This window comes from Felis catus, chromosome A2 (genome assembly GCF_018350175.1).
Source record: "Felis catus isolate Fca126 chromosome A2, F.catus_Fca126_mat1.0, whole genome shotgun sequence".
Lineage (NCBI taxonomy): Eukaryota > Metazoa > Chordata > Mammalia > Carnivora > Felidae > Felis > Felis catus.
The window spans coordinates 139,178,708-139,202,532 of NC_058369.1; the positions used below are offsets into that span (position 1 = coordinate 139,178,708).

The 23,825-nt window shown below is 37.2% G+C and overlaps 2 long non-coding RNA genes across 4 annotated transcripts in view; one reads left to right on the forward strand and one right to left on the reverse strand.

The window, feature by feature from the left end:
• The window catches only part of LOC123384002, a 287,319-nt gene that overhangs the window by 112,680 nt on the left and 150,814 nt on the right, over positions 1–23,825 (reverse strand). The gene's annotated exons all lie outside the window — the stretch shown is intronic.
• On the forward strand, positions 14,605–23,544 carry LOC111557294. The gene is made up of 2 exons (XR_002737261.2): positions 14,605–14,749; positions 23,233–23,544. It is a non-coding gene; the product is annotated as an uncharacterized LOC111557294 (long non-coding RNA).

The window sequence follows — 23,825 nt, forward strand, 5'->3', positions numbered from 1 at the left end:
TGTTTTGATGTTATAAAGGCATCAGGATCAGGTTTCAGTAAGGAAGGATATTTTTTGTTTTGTTTTATTGTGTTTTTGAATTTGTTTGCTTGCTTAACCCAAGTCAGATCCATAGGCCTGGAGAAAAATACCGACTTGTATGCATCTGGGGAAGGACATAAAATGTAGTGTTTCTCATCCAGTTGTATATGCCTAAGTGAGGGGACTCAGCTTTGAAATATGTACCTTAAGAAATGCAAAGGAAATAGAATTTAATTCACCAGTATTTTCATTTTCCATGTTGATTCTCTACTTATATTTTTTGCTATACATTAAGCTGCTTCACAAAATGTTGATTATTAATAACTTTTGTGAGAATAACATTCACTCCTTTGGAATGTTTTTCCTATAAATGGTATAAAGATTTAGCTTATAAATTACAACAAACATATACATCCTTTTAATATCCATTAAAACATATTCTACTATATTCTTTACTTTTGTGTACATTTTTTCAAATTCTATTTTACTCCCATCATCTCATTTTAGTCTACTTCAGTGTATTCATTTTTTCAAATTCTCAAACAATTTCCTTTCTTTCTCCCCCCTTTTTTTCTCTAATCTGTCAAACCGCTTTCAACACCCAGACCAAAACACACCTAGGATCTTGAATCATTTATTCGATTTGTGTGTGTGTTTTTAATTTTTTACTTTTAATACTTTTTTACTTTTAATTTTTTTAATTTTAATTTTTCTACCTCATTAATTACTTTTCTCCCTTCAAAATGACAAAACGAAGGAATTCACCCCTAAAGAAAGAGCACAAAGAAACGACAGCCTGGGATTTAACCAAGACAGATACAAGCAAGATGTCTGAATCAGAATTTAGAATCATGATAATAAGAATACTAGCTGGAGTCGAAAATAGATTAGAATCCCTTCTGCAGAGATAAAAGAAATAAAAAATAGCCAGAATGAAATTAAAAATGCTATCACTGAGCTGCAATCACGGACAGATGCAGCATCAGCAAGGTTGGAGGAGGCAGAACAGAGAATCAGCGACATAGAGGACAAACTTATGGAGAATAATGAAGGAGAAAAAGAGGGAGATTAAGGCAAAAGAGCACAATCTAACAATTAGAGAAATCAGTGACTCATTAAAAGGAAACAACATCAGAATCATAGGGGTCCCAGAAGAGGAAGGAAGAGAAATGGGCGTAGAAGGGTTATGTGAGCAAATCATAGCAGAAAACTTTCCTAACCTGGGGAAAGACACAGACATCAAAATATAGGAAGCACAGAGGATCCCCGACATCAACAAAACCGACCATCAACAAGGCATATCATAGTCAAATTCACAAAATACGCAAGCAAGGAGAGAATCATGAAAGCAGCAACGGAAAAAAAGTCGCTAACCTACAAGAGAAGACATATCAGGCTTGCAGCAGACCTATCCACAAAAACTTGCCAGGCCAGAAAGGAGTGGCAGGATATACTCAGTGTGCTGAATCAGAAAAATATGCAGCCAAGAATTCTTTATCCAGCAAAGCGGTCTTCAAAATAGAAGGAGAGATAAAAAGTTTCCCAGACAAACAAAAATTAAAGGAGTTTGTGACCACTAAACCAGCCCTGCAAGAAATGTTAAGGGGCACTCTCTGAGGGGAGAAAAGATGAAAAAAAATATATATATATATATACCAAAAGCAACAAAAGATTAGAAAGGACCAGAGAACACCACCAGAAACTCCAACTCTACAAGCATCATAATGGCAATAAATTCATATCTTTCAGTACTCACTCTAAACGTCAATGGACTCAATGCTCCAATCAAAAGACATAGGGTAACAGAATGGAAAAGAAAACAAGATCCATCTATATGCTGTTTACAACAGACCCACTTTAGATCTAAAGACACCTTCAGATTGAAAATAAGGGGATGGAGAACCATCTATCATGCTAATGGTCAACAAAAGAAAGCCGGAGTAGCCATACTTATATCAGACAATCTAGACTTTAAAATAAAGACTGTATCAAGAGATGCAGAAGGGCATTATATCATAATCAAGGGATCTATCCACCAAGAAGATCTAAAAATTATGAATACTTATGCCCCCAATGGAGAGAACCCAAATATATAAATCAATTAATCACAAACATAAATAACATAGTAGTACCATAATAGTAGGAGACTTCAACACCCCACTCACAGCAATGGACAGACCATCTAATCAAAAAATCAACAAGGAAACAATGGCTTTGAATGACACACTGGACCAGATGGACTTAACAGATATATTCATAACATTTCATCCTAAAGCAGCAGAATATACATTCTTCTCTAATGCACATGAAATGTTCTCCAGAATAGACTATATACTGGGACACAAATCAGCCCTAAGTAAGAACAAAAAGATTGAGATCATACCATGCATATTTTCAGACTAGAACACTATGAAACTCGAAATCAACTACAAGAAAAAATTTGGAAAGGTAACAAATACTTGAAGACTGAAGAACATCCTACTAAAGAATGAATGGGCTAACCAAGCAGTTAAACAGGAAATTAAAAAGTATATGGAAGTCAATGAAAATGATAATACCACAACCCAAAACCGCTGGAACGCAGTAAAGGCAGTCATAAGAGGAAAGTATATAGTCATCCAGGCCTTCCTAAAGAAGGAGGAAAGATCTCAGATACACAACTTAACCTTACATCCTAAGGAGATGAAAAATGAACAACAAATAAAATCCAAAACCAGCAGAAGACAGGAAATAATAAAGATTAGAGCAGAAGTTAATGCTATAGAAACCAAAAAAAACAAAACAAAACAAAACAAAACAACAACAACAACAACAAAAAAAAAAAAAAACAGTAGAACAGATCAATGAAACCGGAAGCTGGTTCTTTGAAATAACTAACAAAATTGATAAACCACTAACCAGTTTGACCAAAAAGAAAAAGGAAAGGACCCAAATAAATAAAATCAAGAATGAAAGAGGAGGGATCATAACCAACACAGCAGAAATACAAACAATAGTAAGAGAATATTATGAGCAATTATATGCCAATAAAATGGGCAATCTGGAAGAAATGGACAAATTCCTAGAAACATATACACTACTAAAACTGAAACAAGAAGAAACAGAAAATTTGAACAGACCCATAACCAGTAAGGAAACAGAATTAGTAACCAAAAATCTGCCAAAAAACAAGAGTCCAGGGCCAGATGGCTTTCCAGGGGAATTCTACCAAACATTTAAGGAAGAGTTAACACCTATTCTCTTGAAGTTGTTCCAAAAAATAGAAATGGAAGGAAAACTTCCAAACTCTTTCTATGAAGCCAGCATTACCTTGATTCCAAAACCAGACAGAGACCCCACTAGAAAGGAGAACTAAAGACCAATTTCCCTGATGAACATGGATGCAAAAATCCTCAACAAGATATTAGCCAACCAGCTCCAACAATACGTTAAAAAAATTATTCACCACTACCAAGTGGGATTTATACCTGGGATGCAGGGCTGGTTCAATATCTGCAAAACAATTAACGTGATTCATCACATCAATAAAAGGAAGGACAAGAACCATATGATCCTCTCCATAGATGCAGAGAAAGCATTTGACAAAATACAGCATCCTTTCTTGGTAAAAACCCTCAAGAAAGTAGGGGTGGAAGGAGCATACCTCAAGATCATAAAAGCCATACAGGAATGACCCAACACTAATATCATCCTCAATGGGGAAAACTGACAGATTTCCCCCTAAGGTCAGGAACAAGACAGGGATGTCCACTCTCACCACTATTATTCAACATAGTATTAGAAGTCTTAGCCTCTGCACTCAGACAACACAAAGAAATAAAAGGCATCCAAATCAGCCAGGAGGAGGTCAAATTTTCACTCTTCGCAGATGACATGATACTCTCTATATGGAAAACCCAAAAGATTCCACCAAAAACTGCTGTAATTGATTCATGACTTCAACAAAGTTGCAGGATATAAAATCAACACACAGAAATCGGTTGCATTCCTATACACCAACAATGAAGTGACAGAAAGAGAAATCAAGGAATCGATCCCATTTACAGTTGCACCAAAACCCATAAAATACCCAGGAATAAATCTAACCAAAAAGGTGAAAAGTCTATACACTGAAAACTATAGAAAGCTTATGAAAGAAACTGAAGAAGACACACACACACACACAAATGGAAAAAGATTCCATGCTCTTGGATAGGAAGAACAAATATTGTTAAAATGTCGATACTACCCAAAGCAATCCACATATTCAATGCAATCCCTATCAAAATAACACAAGCATTCTTCACACAGCTAGAACAAATAATCCTAAAATTTGTATGGAGCCAGAAAAGACCCTGACTAGCCAAAGCAATCTTGAAAAAGAAAACCAAAGCAGGAGGCATCACAATCCTGGACTTCAAGCTATGCTACAAAGTTGTAATCATCAAGATAGTATGGTACTGGCGTAAGAACAGACACTCAGATCAATGGATCAGAATAGAGAACCCAGAAATGGACCCACAAATGTATGGCCAACTCATCTTTGACAAAGCAGGAAAGAACATCCAATGGAATAAAGACAGTCTCTTCAGCAAGTGGTGCTGGGAAAACTGGACAGCGACATGCAAAAAACTGAACCTGGACCACTTTCTTACACCATACACAAAAATAAACTCAAAATGGATGAAAGACCTTAATGTAAGACAGGAAGCCATCAAAATCCTCGGGGAGAAAGCAGGCAAAACTCTTTGACTTCGCCCACAGCAACTTCTTACTCAACACATCTCTGGAGACAAGGGAAACAAAAGCAAAAATGAACTACTGGGACCTCATCAAAATAAAAAGCTTCTGCACAGTGAAGGAAACAATCAACAAAACTAAAAGGCAATTGACAGAATGGGAGCAGACACTTGCAAATGACATATCAGATAAAGGGTTAGTATCCAAAATCTGTAAAGAACTTATCAAACTCAACACCCAAAAAACAATCTAGTGAAGAAATGGGAAAAAGACATGAAGAGACACTTCTCCAAAGAAGACATCCAGATAGCCAACTGACACATGAAAAAATGCTCAACATCACTCATCATCAGGGAAATACAAATCAAAACCACAATGAGATACCACCTTACACCTGTCAGAATGGCTAACATTAACAACTCAGGCAACGGCAGATGTTGGTGAGGATGCAGAGAGAGAGGATCTCTTTTGCATTGCTGGTGGGAATGCAAACTTGTGCAGCCACTCTGGAAAGTAGTATGGAGGTTCCTCAAAAAACTAAAAATAGAACTACCCTATGACCTAGCAATTGCACTACTAGGCATCTGCCCATGGGATACAGGTGTGCTGTTTCGAAGGGACACATGCACCTCCATGTTTATAGCAGCACTATCAACAACAGCCAAAGTATGGAAAGAGCCCAAATGTCCATCGATGGATGGATGAATGGATAAAGATGTGGTATATATATATATATATATATATATATATATATATATATATACATATATATATATATATATATATATATATACACACATATATATAATTACTCGGCAATCAAAAAGAATGAAATCTTGCCATTTGCAACTATGTGGATGGAACTGGAGGGTATTATGCTAAGTGAAATTAGTCCGAGAATGACAAAAATCATATGACTTCACTCATATGAGAACTTTAAGAGACAAAACAGATGAACATAAGGGAAGGAAGACAAAAATAATGTAAAACAGGGAGGGGGACAAAACAGAAAAAACTCATAAACATGGAGAAGAAACTGACGGTTACTGGAGGGGTTGGGGGAGGGGGATGGGCTAAATGGGTAAGGGGCACTAAGGAATCTACTCCTGAAATCATTGTTGCACTATATGATAATTTGGATATAAATTAAAAAAACGAAAACAAAAACATCCCCACGTATCTATCCTTAGCTGCAAGTGCTGTTTGTTTGTTTGTTCTAATCCACTTTATTGAAGCATAGTTTACATTCAATGAAATTTTGCCATTTTAAGTACACAGTTTGATATGTTTTAACAATCATGCATATAAAATATATACAGTCATGTAAATACCACAACAAATGAAATATAGAATGTACCCATCATCCTCAAAAAAAAAATAATCCCTAGATAAGTGGGCCCATGCAGTTCAAACCTGTGTGTTCTTTTTACTATCTCAGCAAATATAAAAGTACGTCAATTTGGGGTTTTTTTCCCAAGAATCATAGAATTAAATTGCTTGATTTTATAAACTTAAAAAATATTTATGAAACAATTACCATACGTCAAGAACTATTTTTTAAGTGCTTTGTTATTAATACTAACTCCCTGGTTATTTTTTAAAAGAATAATTTCTATGAATAATATATGGCATAATACCCATTATCTCTGTGAATATCCTCTCATTTCTTAAAATTTCCCACATTTTTTGTTGTTTTATAAGATCCTTACTTAATTTTCAAAGGCTATTCATCTAGAATTTCTGACTCATTTCCCCTGTTTCTTTAAAAGCAATACTAAGATTTATTAAGTGCTTACCCTGTCTCAATCTAAGACTGATGCTTTTCATTCCCTTACTTTCATATTTGCACTATTTTTTTCATGTGGATTTGAATTATTTTCCGGTGTTGCTTGCTTTATGTCTGAACAAATTCTTTTAGTATTTGTTCTAAGACATGTGTGATATCAACAAACCCTCTTAGTTTGTTTTTTAAAATCTGTCAATGTCTTTACTTACCCTCTTTTATAAAAGATACTTTTGCTAGACATAGGATTCTTGGTTGACAGCTATTTCCCTTCCAGCACTTTGAGCGTATTATCCCACTGCCTTCTGTCTTCACTGCTTCCTATAGAAAGTCAACTGTTGGGCCACCTGGGCAGCTCAGTCGGTTAAGCATCTGACTTTGGTTCAGGTCATGATCTTGTGGTTTATGAGTCTGAGCTCCACTTTGGGGACTCTGCCATCAGTGCAGAAACTGCCTTGGATCCTCATTCTTCCTCTCCTCTGTTCCTCCCCCACTTGTACTCTTGGTGTCTCAAAAAAAACATTTAAAAACTTAAAAAAAGAAAAAAATCAACTATTAATCTTATCAGTTTCCTTGTATGTGCTTTCCAGATTTACTCTTAGTCTTTTAACATTCTGACTATGAAGGGTCTTCATGTGGACCTCTGTGGATTTAACATAGTTGAAATTGTTTTCACTTTTGGGATGTATACATTAATGTTTTTCATCGAACTTGGAAACTTTTCTGATCATTTTTTCTGTCCGTTTATTCTCTTGGTACTCTCATTTATATATTATGCTGGACTTAGAGGTTTCTTCCATTTCTCTAAGATTCTGTTCCTTTTTATCCATTCTTCTTTCACACTATTCTTTAGATTTACAATCTCTATGAAGTTTCTTGATCTATCTTTAAGTTTACTGATGTTTTTTTCTGCCACATCAAGTCTGTTATTGAGTCTCTAGCGAATTTTTCATTTCGATTACTGATCTTTCCAACTCCAGAATTTCTATTTGGCTCTTTTAAATAATTTCTATCTCTTTATTGATATTCTCTACTTGACGAAACACTGTAATCTTCCTTTGAGTTTTTAAGCATACTTTCTTTTGCTTTTTTGAATGTATCTTCAATAGTTTGAAGTTATTGTTTGCTGGATCAATCATCTGGGGTCCTTTAAAGGCAGTTTCTGTCGCCTGCTTTTTTCTCTGTATGTAGGTAATATTTTCCCATTTATTTGCATGTCTCATAATTTCTTTTATTGAAAATGGACACTTTAGAAAACATATTTAAGCAACTCTGGATGTTGATTCCTACCACCCCCACACCAAGGTTGTTTTTATTGTTGTTTGGTTGATTGTTTATTTTCTGAGTGACCTGGCTGAACTAATTTTATGAAATCTATTTCCCCTGCTGTGTGCAAACTTTGATGCTCCTGCTCAGATTTCTTTTCTTGTTTTTATATTTTAGTCTGATAAACTAAGATTTGTGTCTGTGCTGGCATGAGCCACTCATTGACTAAAGTTTGTGCTTAAGCTCCCTTAGTTTGTTATATTTTTACCCTTTAATGTTGGATGTAGATGTAAGGCTTGGAAGCTGCTATTACAGATCAGGGATTTTATGTGTTTTTCCATGTTCCTCCAGGACCTAGTATCTTGGAGGTTCCCTTTCTGACCATTCCTTAGAGTCCACAGTCTTAGGTATGCATACATTCTTCCAGAGTGCTAGGGAGGGCTATTATTTAAGTTTTGAGCCTGGCTTTCATTCTTGGATCAGAGTGACCTCATTTTCAGCCAGTGTTTAATCTGAGGTTGTATTTAAGACCTTTGTGGCATTGAGGCTTATGTCCTGTGTTGACGGGGACTATGGGACTAGAATGGCTTTTCAGACCTGTACCAAATTGAAGCCATCAGTCAAACACTGGCTATGTATCACCCCCGGGTGCAATAGTGGTAACTGATGCTATTGAACCACCTGAACCTGAAGTTTATCGCAGCATTTGGTTCTGCTCTTACCCAAATATTGATGTACCATTTCCATCATATGATCAGTTGTTGTTGGATCCATGCAGTCTCATGACTTGGTGGATCTGAATGAACCCAGATGTTTTTTTTTTAATTTTTTAAAAAATATTTATTTTTGAGAAGGGGAGAGAGAGAGAGAGCGAGGAAGGGAGAGAGAAAGAGGGAGCCACAGAATCTGAAGCAGGCTCCAGGCTCTGAGCTGTCAACATAGAACCCGATGCAGGGCTCGAACTCACAAACCATGAGATCATGACCGGAGCCGAAGTCAGATGCTTAACCGACTGAGGCACCCAGGCACCCCAAGAATGAACCCAGATCGTAACCTTTGATTTTGGTCTCTGAGTTTCTATACTAGTGTCAGGTCACTGATGGAATTAAAACATATTTTAAAATATTTTATCTGTCACTTCTATTTTTTAGCAGAAAAGGTGGCGATATATCTAGTCTGGCCACAGTAAAAGATAGGAAAATTTCAGACATGGGTTTATGATTGGGCACTGAAATGATAGGTACTTGTTTTAATACTATCTCTAAGAGCTTTTTACTATTTTCCCCTCTGACAAAATAAGTACTATCAGATCATCTCCTCTGTCACTTAAAATTCTCCAGGAGAAGACACTAGGACAGAACTAGAAGTGCCAGAGATTTAAGTAGAAAAAGGGAGAGCAAGCAGGAGCAAGCAAGGAGGGTCTTCAGATAACAACGCAGGTGAGGCACTTGTGAAAAGAGGGAAGGAAGGAAGATTTGGTAAGAAAAAGCTTAGACTGCATTGCATCTCTTAGAGAGTCTCAGCCAGGTCAGGTGGGAGGGAACGCTAACGTGATTTTCCACCAGAGGAATGCTGTACTGGGCAGAAGTGGTCGCTGTACTCAGTCGTCTGGGATCATCTGGGGAGAACATGGCCTCAGCGTTTGTGCTGCAGCAGATCCTGATGCGACAGCAACTGGCTGCTGTCAGCTAACTACACTCCTCACAGTAACTTCTCCCTTGAAGGGAGATATGAATGGCACACCTTGATGGTTGCAGGACCCTAGTCTATACCATGGGGCTTGCACTGATGCTTCTCAAGCTTATTTTACTGGGAGAGTATAAGTGGTTTCTACTCTAAATACCTCGTATTTAAGATTCACTGAATGATCCCATCTTCTCTTCTCTGGCTAACCTTACCCCTAAGTGTCCGCTGCAGTATATCACAGTCTGTCATTTCAAACAAAAAAACCCATTCCTATTAACATATAAGGGACTCTGGATTTAACATACATCCCTCACTAGGAAATTGACAAGGGTGATATCTCCTACTTCTTATAGTAAAGGGTTAGAATGCTGATGGGTCTCTCTATGACTTTTCCTTTTCCCCTACCCTTCCTATTACAAACTACACAAATCTGTACTCTTAGCATCATTGATTGGTCTTGCTGGCTCAAACCACTTTCATTCTCACATCCACCTGATGTCTCTCTTATAAAAAGATGTGAAATAGGACTTTTGCTCCTGTCCTGGAATTGACATTAAGGCCCAAATTGGGAAGTGTCCAATTAAGGCCCAAATTGGGAAGTGTCAGACAACTGTCCTCTCTACTCCCTTTAGTTAATATGAGAAGAGGGAAAGGGATCAGTCCCAATAGGACTCTAGCTCCTCCTTCCATGTGAGGTCAGAGAAGGAGGAGAAAAGACCTGAAACAGCACCAGCAGAAAGAAAGGCAATTTCCCCTTTGCCATATTTCATAATGGCTGAAGAGTAAGGAGAGCCCTCGGCTCACTGGTGTTGATTTTATGTAAAAGAAAGTACAAAGTCATGATTCTTGCCCGGCTCGAGGATTCTTCCTCACAGATCTGGCACTTTGGCCTCAGTCTGAAGTAAAATTTGCCTATAACTATATTAGCATAACACAACTCAGCCTATTGCCATCCTTACCTCTAGCATTTTTCCTGAAGCATTAGTAGAATACTGGAAACTCCACCATACACACATTAGTCATACTTGCCTAAAATTCTTCGGATCATTGTTAATTTATAGGAACCTGAGAAAAGAAATCTGAAGGATTTCAGGATTTCTTTTCTCCCTATGCCATGAAACAGGTTCAGAACAGCTTACTATTTGCTATCATGGGTCAAATAATATATCAAGCTTTCAATATTGGCTTTCATAGTCATTGGACAGGCAGAGCTGATCACAGTTACACAGTAAACCGTTCTTGGCACCAACCCATTACTTATTCTCTCTCCATTCACGAAAATACAAAACCCAACTTCATTATGCGCTATAGCCATTAGCCACTTCTAATAATTTCCAGCTAAATTAGTTCAGAAGCCTAAATTCTATTTTAATCACAGAGTGATTTACATTCTCCTTCTTTAGAGTTTTGGTTTCAAATGTCAAGCCAATTATATGAGTCATTTTAGACAGTTGTTTCTATTCATTACTAAATAAGTGTCCTTAATCTATAACTCTTTGCAAAGTATTTTTCCTAATTACTTGCCATACAGTAGCTGTCTTGTGATATAGACACTTTTTTTCTAGCTGGCAGTCTTAATGTATTAAAACCACCTGCTACTCATATGTAATTTTTAAAATAAAAGACTTTTCCTCTTTTTTCTTTGGCTTTTAAGGCCAGAGTCTGTAAAGAAAATAACTTTAGGAAAGAAAAGGACCTTCATTATATTAACATGGTTTTCCTTTCTATAACATAATTATTCTTCTATTTATTTTCAGATGATCACTAGAATTTATAAAGGGGAAAATCACTCATGTGAAAATGAGTCTTCAGATATATTCCCAATGACGAGATCTGACTAAATAATGAAAGGTACATGTTTTCTAGGAAATAAATTCCATTTTTTTCTATATATCTTCTCCATGTGTAATGGGAGAATATTGCATGAAAATATTTTTAGGGGAATACAAAAAACTTCCTCCTATTAGTTGATCACTTTCATATTCCGGGTGCCATAGACCCACTCAGGATCAAGGTTCATCATCTCACTTTCAGGTGAAACTTGCTCTTTTCCTATTTCACAAATGTAGAGAGGTGGATAATAGTGAGTGATGGTGAGGGTGTGGATAGAAGGGAGCTCTCGCCTGGCTGGTGGGAGATTAAACGAAGAGAGCACATTGACAAGTCCTGCAAGGACCAATGGTGACAGTGCACTGTAGAGTAAGGACTTTGATTGCTCCAGTCTCTGCAGCTGAGTTCCAAAACAAACAAAGTAATAGTACTAAATATAAAAAAGTTCCTGAGGGAGATATATAAGGAAATTATTTTATACGTGTCTCCCATTTTCACTTGTTACAAAGGTGGATATTCTAGGAGTGTTTAGAGATCACTTTAGTATTTTCACTGGGCATGATGAGGGTCACTATGGCCAAAGTTAATACTAGTTCAAGAATAGAGCTCTTTGGGGGCACCTGGGTGGTTCAGTCGGTTGAGCATCTGACTCCTGATTTCAGTTCAGGTCATGATCCCAGGGTCGTGAGATTGAGCTCAGCGTCAGGATGAGTGCTGTGTATGGGGCCTGCTTGAGATTCTCTCTCTCTCTCTCTCTCTCTCTCTCTCTCTCTCTCTCTCTCTCTGTCTCTTCCTCAGCCCCTCCCTCACTCACATACATGGTTTCTTGCTGTCTCTCTAAAATTAAAAATATATATACGGTTTTCCAATTTTATAGAGGAGTTCTGGGTTTCCAGAAAATTAATTCATTTTGAAAAAAATCCCAGAGAAAAAATGTGTAAATGAAAGTACGAGTATACTTGAGTATTATTTGTATTTATTATAACATATTAAAATACATATGTGATATGAGCCAAAACTCATAGTTCATATTGCATCTTCTATGGGCTTCTCAACCATTTTTCCCATACTCTGAAGCTCATTTTTAGTAGACTGGAGATTATAATGAGTAAAATCAGGTTAGTTAGAAGCTTTCTTATTCTAATTTTCCCCCATACCCTTAGAATTTGTCACAATCAGTAACGGAATTGTATCTCTACAACCCCTATCTTCTGATAGATGGGAACGTATACACATATATCTTCACAAAAGGAAGAAGTGAGGCTTAATTTCTGGTGTGAATCAAAGAGTGATATGTTCATACCACTACATACTTAGATTACTTGCAGTGACTTCAATGAAATTAAGCCTATGACTTAGCTGTTCTGAAGTGAATAAAAGAGCTTCTCCCAGAATATAGGATGGACAGTAAGTATCTTAAGAGTACAATAAATATTTTTAAAGTGTGTATCACTCAGGGGCCCAGTGTCATTCTTATAATTGAAAGGTGTTACCTTAGAATCTTTATGAAAATTCCAAATCTGTTCCCCATCACTGCTAGAAATCTGTAAGTCAAATATCCACCATTGTCATTAACCAACACTTATTGTTACACCCACCATGTATACAGCAGAACTAAAAAAAAAAAAAAAATTCAACAGGTTATTTTCCTACTTAGTATTATTCTACTGTAAAAGTGGCTACAATTTAGTAGAAAGTTTAGTCAATACGGAAAGTTAAAACCTACTTACAATATGTACTAATCCCATAACAGTTTACTCAAGATTATTCTTTCAAAGGTATTCATGTAACTTTTGTTACTCCATCTGGCATTAAGAGTGCCTTTGCTTTCTCAATTCAGTGACTTTTATGCTACCATGTAAATCAAGTAGAATGTTTTTAGGTAATAGGATACTTTTATATAGCTATAAATATTTTATCTTCATTAAGCCTTTAAATTAGTAATAATTTAAGAATTATTCACGAATTCAAAGTTATCTTGATATCAAGAAGTACTATGTGCCTATCAGTACATTAGTTTGAATGATATACCCATGTCAAAAAGATATGACCTCTGGGGCATCTGGGTAGCTCAGTCAGTTAAGCATCCAACTCTTGATTTCGGCTCAGGTCATGATCTCACGGTTTGTGAGATCGAGCCCCGCATCAGGCTCTGCACTGGCAGTTTGGGATTCTCTCTCTCTCTCTACGCCTCCTCTCTCTCTCTCCCTCCCTCCCTCTCTGTCAACAATAAACATTTACAAAATTTTTTAAAAATATATGATCTATGATGGTTAAATAATTCAAGAACAGCACACATAATGCCTTGAAATAATTATAGATCTGAATTTTCCTTCTCTAGACTGAGATTTTCTAAAACTCAAGGACTCTGTTTTATATATACTTTTATATTGAACATCTAATATAGTACTTGGCACGGGACAGATGTTCTAGGGAGGCTTGTGCAATGAATGGATACCACTTATAATCTGGTTGAGAGGGCAACATTGAATATTAAAACAAAAACAACAAAGAACTGAACTTACAAAGTAGGCTGGTGCTTCAAATTCTGTCTCCCTCTCTTTCTCTCCTGCTCCCCCCCCCTCAAAAATAAGTAAAAACATTAAAAAAAAAGAAAGGTATGTTGGGGTCAAAGCATCTAAAGACCTTAAATATCAATCCAAAGAACTTTGTTTTTATTTTCTAGGAAATAGTGGTTTACAGAAGAGGACAGAAAGGAAAATGAACATTTATTGATTACTTGTTCCATAATTATGTCCATCTAATTTTATTTGCTCATTTTAGTTTATAAGGGCCCAAGTCAAGGTACAGTTTGATCTTCACCCTGCATAGGTAACTCAACTCTGACCACCATTTGAAGAAGGAGCCAAAAAGGCTAGAAGCTACAAGAAAACTGAGCAGGAAGAGCTTATCTAGGAAAATATACACTTATTTGCTAACCATAGTTCTATGATTCTTACTACCTGAATGGATTGAGTGTTGGGTAAAACATAAACATTTGTGTTGGTACATATCATAGATGATAGCAAAAGGGCCGGAGTCAGATGAAACTCTGGATCCTTGCAACCACTTATTAGCTACACAGATTTGGGTAAGGTTTTTAATGTCTCTAGGTCTCAGCAAAAGGGATATAACTGTCTCCACTTCACAGGGTTTGTGTGAAAATTATTGGAGAACTTTCTTATAAAGTGCTTTCCAGCATGCCTGGCCAGGTTCCAGGTTATTCACAGTCAAATGTGGTGCAATTTTAGACGTCATAATTCTACCTTTATTTGGGTGGCCATTTGATTAAAGCCTGTCTCCCCCACTGATCTGCTCATGCTCTGAGGGTCAGGACCCTGCTCTTTTTTGCCCACTTGTGTTCCAGATCTCAGCAGAGGGACTAGCTCATGGTTCTGCTCAAAATATGTGCTGAATTTATGAAGCTGTTACTGTTAAGCAGAAGTGAGTACTTGGACTATATATATATATATATATATATATATATATATATATATACACACACATATTTTTTTTTATTTTACTGATTCCAGTCATAATTATATCTCTAGGAAAAAAGAAAGAAAGAAAAAAGGAAACAAAGAATAACAGCAGAGGTTAATTTAATTTTTAAAATACACTACACAACTTGCACAACAAAAGAAGAGAATCAAGAGAATAAACCAGAGAGTGCCTGACAGGTTAACTTACTAGCAAATTTTCCCATTTTCTTGACTTGTTCCTTACTTGATGTATTTTAAAAATTAAAAAGTGTTTGTTGCAACAAAGTAAACAATACAATAAATCACGCTTGAGACAAAAATAATTATTTCTTCTTCTCCTTCCTATTCCCACCTATTGTAAAAGTCAGTATTAATCGTGTGGCATCTGTACCTTTATATGCTTTGGTCCTTGCTCATACAACCACATATAGGCCTACAGATACAGATATGGATATGGATGTAGATACAGATATAGATATAGAGACATATATGATATTATTGGTTTGTATTTTAAATTATTACAAGATATAAAAATAAAACTACATAAAACATATAAAATAAAAATAATTTGAATAAAATAATAATAATAAAGTCAAAACCAATGTAAAAATTATCCACATAAAGATCAAAGATGCTTTCAGAACTAAGCAATCCCAGTATGCCTTTTTCTATCCTAACTGAGATAACCATTATCCTAAGTTTAAAAAAAAAAGTTAACTTTTTTTATTTTTGAGAGACAAAGAGACAGAGCACAAGTGGGAGAGGGGCAGAGAGAGAGGAAGACACAGAATCCAAACTAGGCTCCAGGCTCTGAGCCGTTGGCACAGAGACCAACAAAGCTCGAACCCACGAGTGAACCATGAGATCATGACCTGAGCCAAAGTTGGGACACTTAACCCATTGAGCCACTCAGGCACCCCTATCCTAACTTTTGTAATAATCATTTGTATGCTTTTTAAAGAAGTTTTGGCACTTATGATTACATTCCTAAATATAGTATAGTTATGCATATTTGAATATATTAATCGCTTCATAATGTATGCAGCTTAGGGGTGTGTCTTGTATCTCCTATTCATTAGTTTGTGAGAATCATTATTACTGTTTCTACCTGCAGATGTTCACTTTTATTACTTTACAGCAGTGGTACTCAGAGTGTCAACCTTGAACCATCCACGTCAGCAGTATCCTAGAAACAGGTTAGACATGGAATTTTACGTCCTACCAAGATCTACTGATTCAGAAATTCTGGGGATGAGGACCAGCAATTGGTTTTAACAAGCCTTAACTCTAATTACCTCTCAAAGGTTCCATTTCCAAATACCATCACACTGGGTTGTTAGGACTCCAAAATATGAATTTTGGGGGCACATAATTCCGTCCATAGTACTTAACGTAACAGTTTTTATTGAATGGGATAGATTTCCAAGAGTGCAGCAGCTATGTGGAATTATCTAGTAAATAGTACCAGGTCGATATCCACAGATGTTATAACAGTTCACATTTTTGCCACTATACGTGAGAATATAGGAGAGTAATTTTTTCATCTCATCCCCACCAGCACTGAAATTGGTTATTTATATCCTTTTTCTATTTTTCTATTGAGTTGTTTGCTTTTCTGGCCAATGTATAGTTCTATTTATATTCTGTCTGGCATTACCCTTTATAATTCCTCTATCCTGGAAATAATTTTCCCTATCATTTGTCCACTGCCTTTGTTTTTAGGACTGTTGCCACATAGTTAAAAATTACATAATCAAATATGTCCATTGTAACTTGGGTTCTATAGTCTTGATTAATAAAGTGTCTCTTATCCCTATATTTTTAAATCTGGGATTTATTTATGCATATATTATATGATAGAAGTTCCACTATATTTTCTTTTAGATAGTAGGCACTTATATGCATTCATTTAATAAATAAACCACCTTTCTCACCTAAACTGAAGCACCAACTTTGTTGCATGCATGTTAACTTCTCATATATTCTGGGATTTATATCTGGCTTTCCAATATTGTTTTTCTGATTTATTTTTTTTCCAACAACAGCTTTTCACTTATTTGATTGCAGTGTAAGGCCTTCACTCCTTCCTGTCAACTCAATTCAGTTGAATAGTTGAGTGCCTTTCTCCCTTTCTTAGTTTCTGTATTTGTCTAGATTTTCTGCACATTTGTTTTTTCATATGAACTCTAAGATTATTTTAATTTAATATTTTTAAAAACTCTTGTTCAAAATTGAATTGTACATGTATTAGATTTATGCAATAACTTTGGTAAAAGTGTCTTTTTAATGATTTACTTAATATACTTTATTTCTTCTGTTTTTATTATGTTATTTGTTTTGGAGTGTAGCTTTCCTGTTTTATTTTTTCCTTTTGTGAGGAAGGTTGATTGAATCACTACTTATTCCTCTTTCTCTGTATTAAAGCCTAGTAAATTCCCTTCCCTTTTCTGGATCTCATAGGTTAGCACTTAGTTCTCTGATACAAGAAAACCAGCCTCCAACTACTTTTCCAGTGAGATGTTCTTCTTTTCCACTGCTTTTATCCTCCCTCCAACCAGTAAGCAGTTTGAAACACTTTCATTTCCTTCAACTCCCCCCTCCCCTCTCCTCCCAAGTGTTGCTGAGATAGACTAGTATTTTTAGTTCTAGACTATTATTAGAATTTCCCTTGCAGTATTCCAGAAATTATCTTCTATTTCAAAAGTCCTTGTTTAGCAGTTACACTACATATTTTCAGCACTCCACAAGTATCCAAGGTTTATGGCTCACCACTTTTCATCTCCTATTTGAAGATGTAGTGGGTTTAACAGTGACCTCCCAAAAGATATGTCCAAACCCTAATCCCCATTCCCTGTGAATGTGACCTTATTTGGAAATAGGGTCTTGCTGGAGGTGATTTGTTAAGAATCTAGAGACAAGATTATCCAGGATTTAACATGGGCCCTAAATCCAATGACTAGTGTCCTTAAAAGAGAAAAGGAGATGGGGATTTGAGACACAGGGAGGAAGACCATGGGTGAAGACAGAGGTAGAGATCAGAGTTATGCTGCTACAAGCCAAGGAATGTGAGGAGCTGCCACAAGCTGGAAGCAGTCCCTGGGCAGATGTGACTGCTCCCAGACTATCGAGGCCAATGTCAGGGCCACTTCCATCTGTACTGTTGGACTGAGGTCAGTGGGTCTACTACTGGGTAATCAGAAGGATGTGTATCCCCTAGCTAGACAGGAGTATTCCTGATCTGTGGCTGAGAGGGGCTGGAGCCAGGTCACAGGCCAATTCAGGGTCCCCAGCCAGGGCTGAGGTTGGCTGGCCCATTACACAGAGCAGAGGCAGGCACACTCCTGCTGAATCCCTGGTGGATGGTGCTGATGGCAGCACCGATGTCAACAAGGACTGTTTCCAGGTCTGTTGCTGGAACTCTGGGTTGGCCTGTCTGTCACCTGGGCATGGGCCTGCCATCTCAAAACAGCCCTCTTTGGTTTGGCTCCACTACGGTTTCACAGTCTCTTACCTGGATCTCCAAGCTCCCACAAAGGCACTTTTGTCCATGGACAGTTGCCAAATTATTGTTGCTGGCAGGGGATATGAGCAAGAGACCTCCTGTTCCACTGTCTACTGATACTACTGCAAGGTTGATTCTCTCAGATGGCTTGTGAGAGAATCAACATCTCTACATCTCTATCCTAGCTTTTGATGGGTTTCTGGCAATCTTTGATGTCCCTCGGCTGACCTCTGCCCTCAGGTTCACGTAGCTGTTTTTCTGTGTGTATGTGCGTGTGTCTGTCTCCAAATTTTCCCTTTTTATTACGACACCAGTTGTATTAGAATACGAGCCCATCCTACTGCAGTATGACTTCATTTCAACCACTTTGATCTGTAACAACCCTATGTACAAATAAGCTCACATTGTAAGGTACTGCTGGTTAAGACTTCAACATGAATTTTAGGGGGATGTGGAGCTTCCTGGAAAACAAGTAGAGTTCTTCCTAAAGTGTAGGAAACTAGGATTTAAGAAAATGAGCTTACTTTATTTTGTGAAATCATTGGAAATATTATAGATGAATTTCTTAATTATATGTGTCTGTGCTTTATATATTCATATCTTATGATTTCAAGATACCCAATGAGCTTCATATTCTACAGCTGTTTTAAAGTAAAAATGTTATTTTGCCCTTCTCTTTAACTTCTTTTGTAATTACTACAATGATTTGGATCTATACTCAGATGTCACACAGAGAAAAGAAAATGTAGGTGTTAATCATCACCAAAAAAGCCTTTCATAGTCTGCAAACTGTAAGTTAGTCTGGTTAGTGTAACAAATCCAAATGAACATGCAAAGGCCCACACAATAATTGCAGCTGTCATTCAGCAAATGAGCCAAACTCCTTTTCTAATTGCGATAGAAAGAGAACGGAAAAAGGAGAGCAAGGCTTCTCTGATGGTGTGACTATTGATATGTAGGAACAGGAATGCGATTGGAAGACCAAGAAGCTGGGACAGCAGCAGAAAACCAGGATCCAGAAATAAATACAGTGAAGGAGGGTAGGATCCAAATAGTGATTGGCCTTGTGCCCCTAGAATCTGCCGAGACCATGTTCCTGGATATGCTTTCTTCTAGGAATTTCTTAATTTAGTCCAACAATTTATCTTTCTAATAGCACAATTTTCTAATAAATAGAATCCACAGATCTCTGAGAAGACATTCTTTTAACACATGGCCAAAGAAGGAAAATATATCTTCAATATTGCTGTAGAACTTAAATAGGTATTTTAATTTCATTTTTTTCACATTTTAAAGAAACTATATTAATTATTAATCTTTGAGGGCAGGCTAACAACTGTAGCAAATACATCCTAAATCTCAGTGATTTAATATAACCAGTGTTTGTCACTTATGTTGTATCAGATCTGGGTCAGCAAGGAGTTGTGTCATTATTCAAGCACATTTAATCTTTTTAATCTGGTAGTTTCCTCATTTCTTAGGGCCTCAGAGTCCTCTACCAGATCCTGTTCAGGTGGTAAGACAAGAGAGTGAGCGAAAAGTATCACCCAGGATGTTCTCTTTTTTTAAAAAAATGTTTATTTACTTATTTTGAGAGAGAGCCAGCAGGGGAGGGGAAGAGAGAGAGAATCCCAAGCAGCCTTCATGCTGTTGGCACAGAGCCTGACATGGGGCTCTACCCCACAAACCATGAGATTATGACTTGAGCTGAAATCAAGAGTCAGACACTTAACCAACTGAGCCACCCAAGGGCCCCTCACCCAGGATGTTCTTATAGGCCAGGCTAGAAATGGCAAATATCACCCCACTCATTCGTGGACCAGAAATTGGCAACACAACCCCATGTCAGGGGAGGTTAGTTTCTAAACTGTACCTCTTGTCTTTAGAAAGAAAAAGAAGTTTAACAGCCATATAGCAGTGCCCTGCCACACACTGGAACACAATAATTCTAATCTGTCATTATCAAAATAGGTGAGAGGTAGATAGATAATGTGTGTGTAGGGACTCTTAACGCATTGACAGTGTAACTGAAATTCCAGATAGAATGTTTGCCTCCTTAAGCTAACAAATTCACTCAGGTATCAGAAATAATTGCATGCATAAAAAATGTAACAGAAAACTGAAAACAAAGAGGCTTGCCATTGGTTAAGTCCATGCTTTGATAAGCCTATGTACTTGAAAATAATGCAAATATTTCTTGGGATGATTGATAACGCAGGCTCTAGTTATTTCAGGCAGACTTCTCCCCAGTTGCTCAGTTCACAGTTAGTGAAGTTATATTAGCCTGGGTTCTATTGAGATAGTAAAAATCAAGGATGTACTATTTCTAAGAGCATTTATATTTGCACTAATAAACAGCTCACCCTATTTTTTCCCTGTCATAACCCTTGTAAGTAATTAAATAATGTATTTTGGGGGGAAGTATCTTTGTTAATATTTCACTAAGTTTGTGTCAGCATGTGGAAAGTAACAGGACCATTACAGCCTACCTGAATGCTGTTTAAAGAAATGGAAAGATTAGAAATTCTGTCCTCATGCTAGGGCCCGCTATTACTTCTTGAAGGTCAAAAGTAATGCTCGGCACTTTGAAGAGAGGAGTCTTGCAGGATCTTGACTGATGGAAACATTTATATGCAGAGATATGTTGCCATGTGTACTCCAGGGATACAGATCATATCCCACCTTGACCATAGCCAATTACCAGTAGAAAAATAATGTAATGGAAGTCTCACCACTTTTCTTGGGAGGTGTCATGCCCCTCTGAGGCATTGCTGGAGATATTACAGTGCCATAATGAGACTCATAATTCATGTCAGCCCGGAGCCTTTTCATTCATTTATAAATGTTTTAAAGCCCTATGATTCATAGTGCCATGAGCTGGTCTTCTTTCAAACCGTCATGCTCCCATTAATACCAACCATTCTTGCTTCTTGCCAACAGACAAGCCCTGCAGTAATATATCATAAAGTTTAGTGCTCTCCTTGAATTGTTATAGTCAAAATTCTTTCCTAGGTGCTCAGTTCGTGTAAAAGAAAAGTTTTTAGAGAAATACTGAAATTTGAGAAAGAAATCAAGAAAGCGAGGAAAGATCTCTTCACCATCTAAGATGTCCGTCTAGAGTTATTCCCCATTAGTAATATAATGCCCATTTTCTTCGTATGCAGAATGATTATACTCTAAGAAAAGGGCTTCAATGCTTAACTGACACAAAGCTAAAATGAAACTGGACACTTAAACCAGAATACTTAAAATAAGAAGTCTTTTGGGGCATCAATCTGATTTTTTTTTATCTCCTTCCTAATAAATACTGTATACAACGTATATCTTTTTTTTAAACCTCACTCAACAATTCTTTTTTCTAGAAACAGTTAAACATTATTCTATTAAGCAAATAAAAGCAGTTTTTAAGATTGTTCACAGTCACATGGCATAAAACACATGTTGTCAAGGTGCACATTACCCTGCCACTGCTGAGGACTTATCTCTACACCTGCCGTCCTTTGCTGGCAATATCCTCCCCAGAATTGTTTGCCATTCTACTTGGCATGGTTGATTTGTTATCACCGAAATCACAACGTGGCACAGCAGTGTGGCACTGCAGAAATAATCTTTTATCCTATTCCATTCAACATAGTTATTTGGACCCACCCATTGTTTGAAAGGTCCACTGAAGAAGGCTCTATCCAATTCTGGTTCCTGAGCTAATTTTGATTCAGGTAGGAAGTAACAGCTACTGATGCCTCATACAACAGGGCTTGCAATTAGTTTCTTCTGCCAGATCTGGAATCCCATTGTCTAAAGATGACTTCTGCAAGTCTTTGTTTTTGGTCTTCCCACTGCCTTATGTTGTTAAAAGAAAGCCTGGTTTGGGCGCCTGGGTGGCTCAGTTGGTTAAACATCAAAATTTGGCTCAGGTCATGACCTCACAGTTTGTAAGCTCGAGCCCTACATCGGGCTGCATGGAGCTGGCTTTGGATCCTCTGTCCTCTTGTCTTTCTGCCCCTTCCCTGCTCTCTCTCTCAATCTCTCTCTCTCTCTCAAAAACAAACATTTATGAGAGGGGAAGAAAAAGGAAAAAGAAAGAAATCCTGGTTCCACTTCTTGAGTTTCAACCCACCACCTCTCTCTGAATCCTGGATTCATGGCTGAGGGGTCTTCTGCTCCAGACTCTCCATGGCTCTCACTGGGGAGAAGAATAGGAAATAGGAGAAGCATGGATTCCAGAGAAAAGAAAAAGGGGGGCCAAATTAGAGGTCTGTTTCAGTATCTCTAAATGATTTCTAGTCAATTCTTTTTTCCCTTAAAAATAAATAATTAAGAATAAAAAACAAAACAAAACAAAACAAAACAAAACCCTAACCCTAGTGATTGCCTGGGTGGCTCAGTGGATTAAGCATCCAACTCTTGATTTTGACTCAGGTCATGATCTCACAGTTCATGGGATTGAGCCTTGTGTTGTGCTGACGGCATGGAGCCTGCTTGGGATTCTCTCTTTCCCTCTTTCCCTCTCTGCTCCTCCCCAGCTTGTGCTTTCTCTCTCCCAAAATAATTTTTTTTAAAGTTTAAAAAATTTAAGAAATAAAAATAAAAAAAAACTTAACTCTAAGAGAAAATAAACCAATAAACAACTTGGGAGACAGATGACACTTAGGATCAGAGTACAGCCTTCATTCTAATCTTAATATTATTCTGTCTCCTTCACTCTCCTTACGGGTTCACATTTTAGGCTGAGTAGTAACTGCCTTACTTCACCCCAAATCTGTCATTGTAAACCATCAGTTCAATTTATTTCAGCAGATCTCGATTAGGCAATGACTATAGTAAGTAAGTGGTTGAGGGCTTATGATATTCCAGAAACTTTTCTAGGAGTTTTATATGTATTATATAATTCACTGTTCAATAATCTCCATGATGTAAATATTATCATCATTCTCACTTTACAGAGAACACATCTGAGATACAATGAAGTTAAGAAACTTGCCCAAATCCACACATCCATTACATGATGGAGCCAGGACCTGAACCCAGAAGGTCTGTCATCAGAGGCCACACTCAACACTATAGCCACGCACATGTCATATATGTACATACAGAAATTGTCTCAATGATTCCAACACTCAAGTTGGCTATTAAAGAAACGGGAATATATGTGCTGTACAACATATGCAAAAATCTGCTTATAAATACTCAAAGCACAGCCTCTTTTGCTTGTAGAACTTTGGCGATTCTGGCAAATAAAGCAATGCTACATTTCACATTTCATAATTTTCATTCATTTTATTCTCCAAACCAGCTCCCTTTCTTGTTTTAACAGGAAATGATAAAAGTGCCATACTATTTAGCAGTGTTTTTTAAAAGTGTGTTCCATGGAGCATCTGTATCCAAATCAAATTTTCAGATTCAAGGTTTTTACCCCAAACTTTCTGCATCAGGGTCTGGGGTGGGGCTTAGGAATCTGTAGTTTTACAAGCTCCTCTGACACGTTCAACGTTTCTAGAATTTGTGTTGGAAACTCAGAGCTTCCTGGCCAGCTCTC